Source organism: Manacus vitellinus, unplaced genomic scaffold (assembly GCF_001715985.3).
Source record: "Manacus vitellinus isolate BGI_N305 unplaced genomic scaffold, ASM171598v3 scaffold_8_pilon, whole genome shotgun sequence".
Taxonomy (NCBI): Eukaryota; Metazoa; Chordata; class Aves; order Passeriformes; family Pipridae; genus Manacus; species Manacus vitellinus.
Genome location: NW_021940864.1, coordinates 19,617,901 through 19,627,640, shown reverse-complemented (window position 1 = coordinate 19,627,640; position 9,740 = coordinate 19,617,901). Strand labels below are relative to the sequence as shown.

Genomic DNA, 9,740 nt, shown 5'->3' with positions numbered 1-9,740 from the left:
GGGACAGGAGCACGGCACGAGCCAAGGACCGCACTTCTCTGTTCAGGCAGTACCGCGGGCAGACCCGGAAGGAGAACACGCCTCTCCCCGCCGCGGGGCCCACGCTGGAATGTGCTGCGGCGAGCGGCGTCGCGCAACGGGCGGGAGGACGGGGTGGCGGAAGGGTCAAGCCGCGCCACGCAGCGAGAGCGCGTCCCCGCGGGGTCTCGCCGGGACCACAAATCCCGGCATGCCTCGCGCGTGGCGAGGCTTGTCGCGGGGGTTGCCCCTGGGAGAATGACATTGATAAACCGAAATCGTTTCAGTTCAATTAATAATTTGGATCCGCGGGACTCGTTTATCCTTGGGCGGCGCCTGTGCCCCGCGCCCCGGCGGCGCGGTCTGCAGCGGTGCCCCGCTGTCCCGGTGGGGACGTGGCGTTCGGGGATGCCGAGGGCTCCGTGCTGGCAGTGAAACCCCTCGAGGCAACGCTCTGCCAGCGGTTTTTTTAAATTATTTTAAATTCTGGGGGCAGAGGAGGGGTGTAACAGCGTTCACTTCTTCCAGTCGCTCAGCTGCCAGCATCTTCAGCGGGAAGGCCGTGCACGTGGATACAGATCCATCATTAATGACAAAAGTTACAGGGTTACAGGGGACAATTTTGCCTGCTCTGCCCAGCTCTGTCAGGCAGCACTGCCCCCCTGCCTGAGATGCAGCAGTCCCGCAGAAAGCACATCGGTACTGGAAAGGAGGCATGGATAAGAAAGCAGGGTTTGTTCGGATGGCTGGGCCGTGCCAGGGAAAGCCAAAAGCAATCCCAGTCCCTCACCGGCAGTGAGCTGATACTGCAGGAGAGGAGTCCTGTACTTCATGAAATTGCCCTTGGCAGGCATAAAGAGGAAAAGCTGCAGTCAAAGTACGAAGCCTCTTGTAGCCTCAAGATACGTTGGAGGATAAAGAAACAGTACCTCGAAGGGCTAGAAATTCTTCACTAAAAGACAGCTCAGTCACCAGTTCTGCTACTAAAGACTGGTCAATCTATACATTTATGGGAAAACTACCTCCCTAAGACTAAAATCTTAATGTGAAAGAAATAATATGGCTTTCCTCTTTGTGTATTTGCTTCTAGTTGTATAGTGGCTGGTAAAGTGTAGCCTTAGGCTACTTCAATTTTTTTTAAAAACAAAAAGAAATTAAGTTTTCTGACAAGCTGTCTTATCACTGCTATTAAGAATTAGCTGCTTTTACTCTAGTCCATTAATGTGGAATTTATTCAAAGCATTACCAGGTTTTTGCCTGGGAGCCTTGCCTGATGGGTAGTCTAAGTTGGGGGTTTGGAGGATTAGATTGTTTCCTCACAAATTCAACACTGCTGCTGAAAGTTTGTGACTTTGTTGTTGTTGTTGGTTTTGATTGTTTGGTTTTTTTAATATAATGGTTGAGTTCACCTTGCTTGCACAGCTTAAGTGTACAAAGCAGTGCCGTATGTCCAGTCTGGCCTTGCTCCTCAGTTGCTGCTGCTTCTTGTCTTTATAACATTTAGCCCTTACTTCTGAACCTTCTTTTTTTTCTTCCCACAGGCAAGGACTAGGAGCAAGCAGTACATGAAAAAATTCATTTTCTTATATAGACATTGTTTCTGTGTCCACTCCTGAATCTGCACGTGTTGAGAAGTGAGGATTTTGTGCTAATTTCAAGGGAACATTTGCTGTCATCTACATTTACTGCAGGTAAACACCATATTGACACTACTCAGATGATTCAGATAAGCATAGGCAAGGGATAAGGTTTGTATTCATCTTGGCACTCAGCTAATGACATCTGCCTTCTGAAAGAAATAAATAAGATTTCTCTCTTTCATTCAGTTGTGCCAACACTGCATGGTAGGGACAATTTGGAAGGCATCTTCTCCCGTTTGCATCACTTAGTTCTGCAACTGCATTATTGTCCTTTCTGTGCTGTGGGAACCAGCAGTCTCTTGAAAACGATATGGATCTTGTGGCTGGGGAGAACAACTGGAGGTGTGATGCTAACCTGGAGCAGGCAGCTACAATTTTCTCCTAAGGACAGGGAAGAGAGCTTTGTTTTGTCATTCTGTGTCTCGTCAGTTGTGATTTTTTCTTTTCCTATCTCTGTAGGGTTTTTCATCACCCAGATTTTGGAGGCATGAGAGGTGTGAATGGCAACTGTACAGCATCCTGGCCCTTCCAGAGGAAATCCATCTGAACATTGGACAGTTAGTTTTTTGTTTGGCATACAAGTGCTACTTGAACAAAGTAATACTGTCCCAAGCAGTTTGCTATTGTGCAATGACATCACAGAAGTCTCTAGAATGGTTACTTCTGGGAGCAGCAGCCACTCAGGCTGTTGGCTTACACCAGAGCTGTAACTGGGGTAGATTTCCATGTGCTACACAAAGCTCTGCAGACTTGTCAACCTGCAGAACTGAGCTCAGCTCTCCTCATATTTGTTCTCTCCCTGGTTTGAGTTTGCTACAGCTACTTCCCCATCTCACTCACAGGGAGCTGTAGGTCTGGGAGTCCATGTGTTCCTCAGGCAGCTTCATAGCATTGTCCTGGCTGGAGCCATACATGACTCCCTACACTGTGCCAGCACTGAGAAAGCCATGTAACACCAATTTCCCCTATGGGAAGAAGCAAACCAGCCCAGGCTGCTGCTGTCCTCTCCATTCAGGAGTGGACCACTGTAAACCCCTTCTGGCCCCCTTAGCCCTGGAGGAATATGGATGTGTGTGGTGGATATTGGTCAGGTGCTCTCACGCTGTGAGACACAGGTTAAGGAAGTTGGCAGCCTATGTGTGGCCTGAGGCTCCACAGCCCAGAAGTATTTATTCTGAGAGATGTGAGGTGCTCCACTGCTTGGATGCCAGCTGTCATTTAACAAAGACAATTGGTTTCCTGTGTATTTGCCTTTCGTGATTGACTGGTTTTGGTGTGTGGGATGATGTGAGCTCTGACTGAAGATAAAGGAGACTTCCTCCTGAGCAGATTCTCTCACATCTAATAAAGCATAAGGTTGCAGCCCCTCTGCACCAGAAGAACCTGCTGCCTGTGTGGAGGAAGCTTGTTGAACTTGCCCAGGTCACTGAGTTTGAAGACATACACCCCCTGATGGTTTAAACCTCACTTCCATAGGAAACCTGGCCAAAGACAACCTTAAGGCAGGCTTTATTTCATTACAGCCAAATTATTTTCAGTGTTTACACCACCCCACCTCAGGTCTTGCCTCTTTGCTCTGTGCTTGTCAAAAATCCCCATGACAGAGGCATCCTGAAATTTGCACTTGTGGAAAAGCATGAAACACACTGGAGTGTTACAAGGTGCAGAGTGTGCATGTTGAAGTGCTGCTAATCACCAAAATCAAATTTTTTATTGATTTCTCTGAGGATGCTGTAGCTTTTTCAGAGTGCTTGGATGCAGCAGAATCCAGCCACTGCGTTGCAGCTAAAAGACCAGGTGTATGCTGCCAGACATACACCTGTATTTGCCAGGTGTGTAGGAACGTCAGTTCCGGGTCAGACCATGCTCTGAGTAGCCTGTTGGTAGTATAACTAAAAGCAGGTACCACAGAAGATCAAGAGCAGGACAATGGCATAGGACACTTCCCTTAATACTCTTCCAGCTTCTGACTACTTTCAGCTCTCCAAACTCCTAAGTCCTTACTGCTGTGCTGTAAGGTTCTGCCCCAGTAGAGATGAGAGGGCACCGGGACCAGTTTAAAGGGTGGACTGTCTAAGGCCAGTTGTTGAAGAGATCCATAGTCTGTGTGTGCCTATGTCTGTGGGTGCAAGCAGGTCTGAGTGCCAGCAGCACTCAGGGAACCTCTGTTGTTTGTCATGATGTATGGTCCATGACAGACTTTCATTCCAGAGGGGGAAACATGATTATGGCATTGATCCTGTTTCCATTTTTAGAAGTGCTGTTTTCTGGTTGTATGTGTGTTCATCTGTGTGGCTGGCCATGTGCATACACCCAGACATGTTTGTGTGTGTGACTACTGGGAGTACACACTCAGCCTTAACACTGGCTGGACCTGAGGAGATGGAGATGCAGGCAGCTTCATAGCTGTCAGGCTACCAGGTTTAGCATCTCCTGCAGGCAGGAGGTAATTTCTGCTGAGGAACATGGTTAAAATGCAGCCTTTGTGTGGCAGTTAATTATTTCACCAGCTATACTGTACCAAGTTCCTGAATGACTTATCAGCAGAAATGCATGCTTACTGTATTTTCTAGAGTAGCTGGATATCTGCTACTCTGATGTTTCGAATACAATTAAAGTACAGGTTGTCCCTTCTAGACACAATGTTTGAATCCATCCCTGGATTACACCTCTATCAGCCAAAGGATGTCAGTATGGCTATGGTAATTAGTTTACTAGTCAGCCTCTGCAGGAGCAAATTAAGTGAGGAGAAAGGGAGATGATCTACAACACAACAACATGCTCAGAGCTGACAATTCAATACTTAAGATTATCCTGACGGGTACGACTTACCAGGCAGCACTGCTAGGAAACATGTTAGCATTGTGTGGAGAAAATAAATATTTCTAAAGTGTTAGTCCCTGAGCAGCAGCAACAAACTAGTTTGTGTTTTTTCATCATATATAAAGCAGGATGACCCATACAGTAAAGCAATCTCTCACACGTTATTTTCTAGAATAATAAACAGTTATGATAAATCTCTGCACAAAAAAGCAGGCTGTCTGTTGTTTGTCTTTATTCTTTTTTGTGTTTGGCAGCTGCTGTCAGGACATTTTTTGTTAGTGAAACACAGCACCATCTCCCTTCAGGTGAAATACTTGCAGAAAGAATCAACAAGACATTTCTGTGAACACATAACAAAAAAGTTTGCATGAATAATTTAACACGGTAGCTGAGTTTAAAAATAGCTAGAAGATTCCAAATTAAGTATAGAGACAGGAGCTTTAAAAAGCCTTTTTCCCTAATTTAAGCAGCTCTTCCAAGTGACAAAGTGACATTACTGCAGGGACATAAAAGCCTCAGGAATCAAGAAACCTCAGAATCCAGCGCCCTCTTTTGCCACTATTAATACCTGAAAGTAGCCTGTACTTTTTTAATTCTATTTAGAAAATAATTTTTAAACAAACAGCACTCAGGAATCAGTGTTATTTCATAAAAGTTTAATGTTTGTTTTTAAAATAACACTGTTTAATCAAGATAAAGGAGTCCACACATACAGAGTCTTCTTGGATGCTGGCAAAAAAGCTTAAATTACAGACATACCCGTGAACAGCAGGTTTAACCAGTAAGAATATAGAAAAAGCCTCACTGATTAATCACATTAATAATAATGAAAAGAACGTGCCCTCATACCAAAGGGGAAAAGATACCATTCCAGTCATGCAAATCTGCACTCACCTTCTCAGAACAGGTTTACCGAAGTCCAGCAATTTCAGATAACATTTTCTTAGCTCCTGTGGAAAGTAATCAAAAGCCAGCAAAGACAATGGGCTTTTTACAGCAAACTCTTATGTTCATCCTAAAATCCAGTTTGCTGAGCATTTGTCAGATTCAACTGCTACATTCCCAAATCTTTTACTTACTTCCCTCCCTCTACATAAAAAGCTTTCTGGAAGAAATTTGGCAAGCAGTGAGAGACCAAAATGTTAATGGCCATTTGCAAAAGCAGCTGCTTTGCTGGCTCTCTGCAAGGTAATAGCCCAGGTGCAGAGGGGGTGCACACCCACAACCGGAGGCTACAAGCTGGGTGTTGAGCCAGATAAGGGAGAAGGCTGATGAGAAGCAGACCCTGTGGAGGTGGGATAGATGGGGAGGTATCAGGACATTTACATTCACATGTAGGCTTGAAGGTATTCATCCCTCCTCTCATGAGCCATAACTAGCTGACGTGAGAGGCAGCTGTCATGTCTTAGAAGGTGTCATAAACCATCAAAGACCCCTGAAGCACCCCCAGACGCATTTCTGAGGCCTTCCACCTATCCTTTCATTTCCTCATACAATTTAAGTGTTAATTTTATGCTTCTATATTACTATATTTCTACAGATAATAACCAAAACAGTTACATACTTCCTTTCCATTGCAACCAAAATGTCCTGAAATAAACCTGCCATATATATATATTTATAAACACCAGTCGTTTTGCTCTAACCCACCCCAAGGGATCTATTATTAACAAGAACCTCAGCTACTCTGCCTTCAGGGGTGGGTTGTAACATAAGCTTAATACAAAATGAAAACAGCTGTCATTGAACATACTGTGTATGTAGGAAGTTCACTGGGAGAAAGGATTTGTAAGAAGTAGAATAACTAAAAGCAATGTATTTGATGCTTTGGTCTATGATTCTAACCATATAAAGCAGAGGGTTTCATCTTAAAAACTTGGACTAAAACTTTCAACTTGTAAGCCTTTCTTGCATTCTGAAGCACAAATTCAACTCTTGGAGAAATAATTACGGGTCATTTAGTATCCTGGATGATCTTTCTTCTGTAGACATTGTAGACAGCTTGAAGCAGGTTGTCCATGCCTGTATCTTATTTCAAATGCCAGACAGATCCAATGTGAATGATGAAATACTACAGCAAATGCAGATATGGGATTTTTTTTCACCCAGCCAAACTGAATCCATAACGTGACTTCATTGCACTGAATACATAAAATACATGTGTGAATTACTTTTGTAATCCTATCTTGGACAGTATGTCTAAAGACACAACAGAGATATACTAATTTTGAACCTCTCTCATACACTTGGTAAAAAAATATGTGTGAAACTAACTGGCAAAGGACGTGAAGTTTAAACAATACCTGGGAAAGCACCATCTTAAATGGGTTTAATTGCATTAAGCCTTCAGTTCTTCGGAGAAAATGCAGTAACTGATATTCCTTTGCTAATTGACTTTGTTCTTTCTTTTTCCCACTAATCAAGCATGTCTAAATACCCATCATGTAGGTGCCTTGTTATGAGTCCTTCTCTCATCTAATTATTTGGCATTTACATTTAATTTCATTTTTTCATCTCTTGACAGGACATGAATACACTGTAACATGAGTACTGATATGAGGACTATGCCTACCATTTCTTTACCAGATAGCTGTTACAGGGCTTTTCATATTCTTCACAGCTACCATGGCTCCTAAAGACTTACTGTTTCTATATTCATCTAAAGTTTGTATGCAAATTAAACAGGCTGGTATCCCCAATGATTTGTAGGTTCTGGCTGAAACTCTCCCATAAAAGCAGTTTCTTGGAGAAAAATTCTTTTTGATTAAAAACTGAGAACATTACCTCTTGTGTGTGCTTTACTGTCTGTAAAATGAAGATTCTTCAGTTAGGCTGCTGGAAAAGGGAATGCTGTTTCCCTCAAAGGAGCTCTGAATTCAGGTTTTATTTCCTGCAGGTATTCAACTGTTCTCCACCACCTGCCTGAACAATTCTAATGGGTCTGCTCTCTGCATCCCCAGTTGATGGACAACTTCATGGGAATTGTAACAGCAGCTTGACTCATTTTACCCGAGCCTAGAACTGCTAACATATGGTAATCAGCCTTCTCATTGCAAGCAAGACAGCCCAAGAAGAGGTGGAGGTGGGATCAGAAAACAAACCCCAGAAACTAATTCTAAATATGGAGCCTCGGATTTCTGCTCCAGGGCAGAATAGAACAGTCCACAGCTACATTGTTTTGCTCAAGTTAGTTACAACCATGAATACCTCCCTACTGGCTGAAAACAGGTGGTAGAAAGGACAGTCCAGCAACCATAACCTGCGTATCTCTCTTCTTCATGCTAGACGGAGGCAGAGGAGTCTAGTAAAATAAATTTTATGGCTGCTTTATACTCCCACAGTGGTGGCACGTAGGCTGTGTGCACTTAACCGTGCAGCAGGCAGAAGGGGACTGAATTCTGTCTCAGAGAGTGATTTTGATCCCATTACGTTTCTGTAATGTTCAGAGTAATAAAACAACACATCAAGCACCCCATAAAAACCTGTCTCATGTGATTTCTTCTGCCCTTTGCACTAAAGAAATACAGTTTTGTCATGCTTTGGGTTGCACTAGTTTGGTAGATGTTAGTGTTTGGGTTTTCTTTAACAAGACTTCTGTTATCATTACTTACTTCCAGTAGCTATTTCTGAAAACTGTTTGGGGTTTACCGGGATAAAAAAAATAATTGGCCTTTGCCACCTTTTCCTGCTGTTTCCATGAGCGAAATTAAAGTTCTCTGTGAAGCTTCTCTTAGATAAGAATTGGGTGTTTATTTCCTTGGCAAGAATAAAGAAATTGTAGAATCATTAAAGTCGGAAAAGACCTCCAAGATCATTGAGTCCAACTGTTAATGCAGCACTGCTGTGTTCACCATTATACCATGTCCCCAAGTACCACACCCACGTGTCTTTTGAACACTTCCAGAGATGGCGATCCTGGGATAACTGCCAAATGGCAGAGACCTTATATCTTCATCTACTACTTGTACTTTTTACCACTATGGCAAAAATACATTCAGAAAAAAAATTACTAAGAGAATGATGGTTTATGCATTTCTTCCCTGCTCACATGCCATTTAAAATTCTAAAACAAACAAACAATCCCCCCTCCCCAAACCCTTTCTGTTGCTCAGTTAAACCTCAGTCAATGACACAATTCCAGCAAGCTAGAAGCAAGACTCACCTGCCCAAGAGACTACTCCAGACAAAAAACTGACTGTATTTATCGAAAACATTACTTTTGTAAATATATGAAGGCTGCTTCTCCTTTCCAAATGCCTGTTCAAAGAAAGTGGAAGTAGTATTAAAAACCCACCTGGACTTACAACAGTTTGACAGGATGCCAGCAGCTTTTCTGTGGCTCTTCTTCCACTGCTTCTTCATCAAGCTTGGTTTTGGAACAAACTTTATCCAGGAGAAAGGCATTTGTGCCAGCCTCCATCATGGCAAACTAAAGGCTGAAGCATCAAATGAAGGCTCAGAGTTGTCTTTTGAATTTACTAGGTATTTGTGTATGGTTCGAAGTAGTGTAAAGATAGAAACATTCAAATTATGATTGTTTCCTTCCTATCAGCAGCTTTCAAAAAACCAGGAGAATGGTATTTTCTTATGCTTTATGCAGTTTTTAGAGAACTGGGTCAGGAAGGAGAGGTAATGCTGTACTGTACCATTCAAACACACAAGTAAAACCCCATTAACTCACCCCTCCTCCTGAGGATCTGGAAGAGTCCAAGGCCAGCCTAGAAATTAGGCTTCCCAGTCAGTGCACTATGCTACAGCTCTGCCAGCACAGGGGATCAGTACAGTGGATAAATCATTTACTGCATGCCTCTGGAAACCACAGGAAAAAAAAAAAAGAAGAAAAAAAAAAGGAAAGAAAAAAGAAAAAATACATAAATAAAAATATATGCCATTTCATGAAATTACAGTGTTAATGCCTCTGTCTGCCAGTCTGCCTAGATGTCATCACCTACACCACCTGTTCCTGTCCATTACTGGTTCAAGGAGTACCTTTTACTTCTTCCTCAAAAAAGACCAAATTAACCTTCCTTCAAGGAATAAAGAGCCCGATTTTCATTCAAGGATAGAACAATTATATGAATAAAGGGCATGAAAAGAAGTACTATTTAATTTATACCAGAGGAAGGTTCACATCCTGGAAAGCTTTAGACAAATACGAGGTAACAATTCCCAATTTCTCCTTTGCAAAGCTCTTGCTTGCCCTTGCTGCTAGCTCCTCTCAATTCATGGCCAGCCAGGTTCAGCACTGACCACCACCAC

At 43.0% G+C, this 9,740-nt stretch overlaps 1 long non-coding RNA gene across 1 annotated transcript; it reads left to right on the top strand.

Moving 5' to 3' along the window:
* The first annotated feature begins 152 nt into the window (after positions 1 to 152).
* On the top strand, positions 153 to 2,740 carry LOC115308012. Its single transcript, XR_003916364.1, has 3 exons — positions 153 to 717; positions 1,560 to 1,709; positions 2,118 to 2,740. It is a non-coding gene; the product is annotated as an uncharacterized LOC115308012 (long non-coding RNA).
* Positions 2,741 to 9,740: the final 7,000 nt, after the last annotated feature.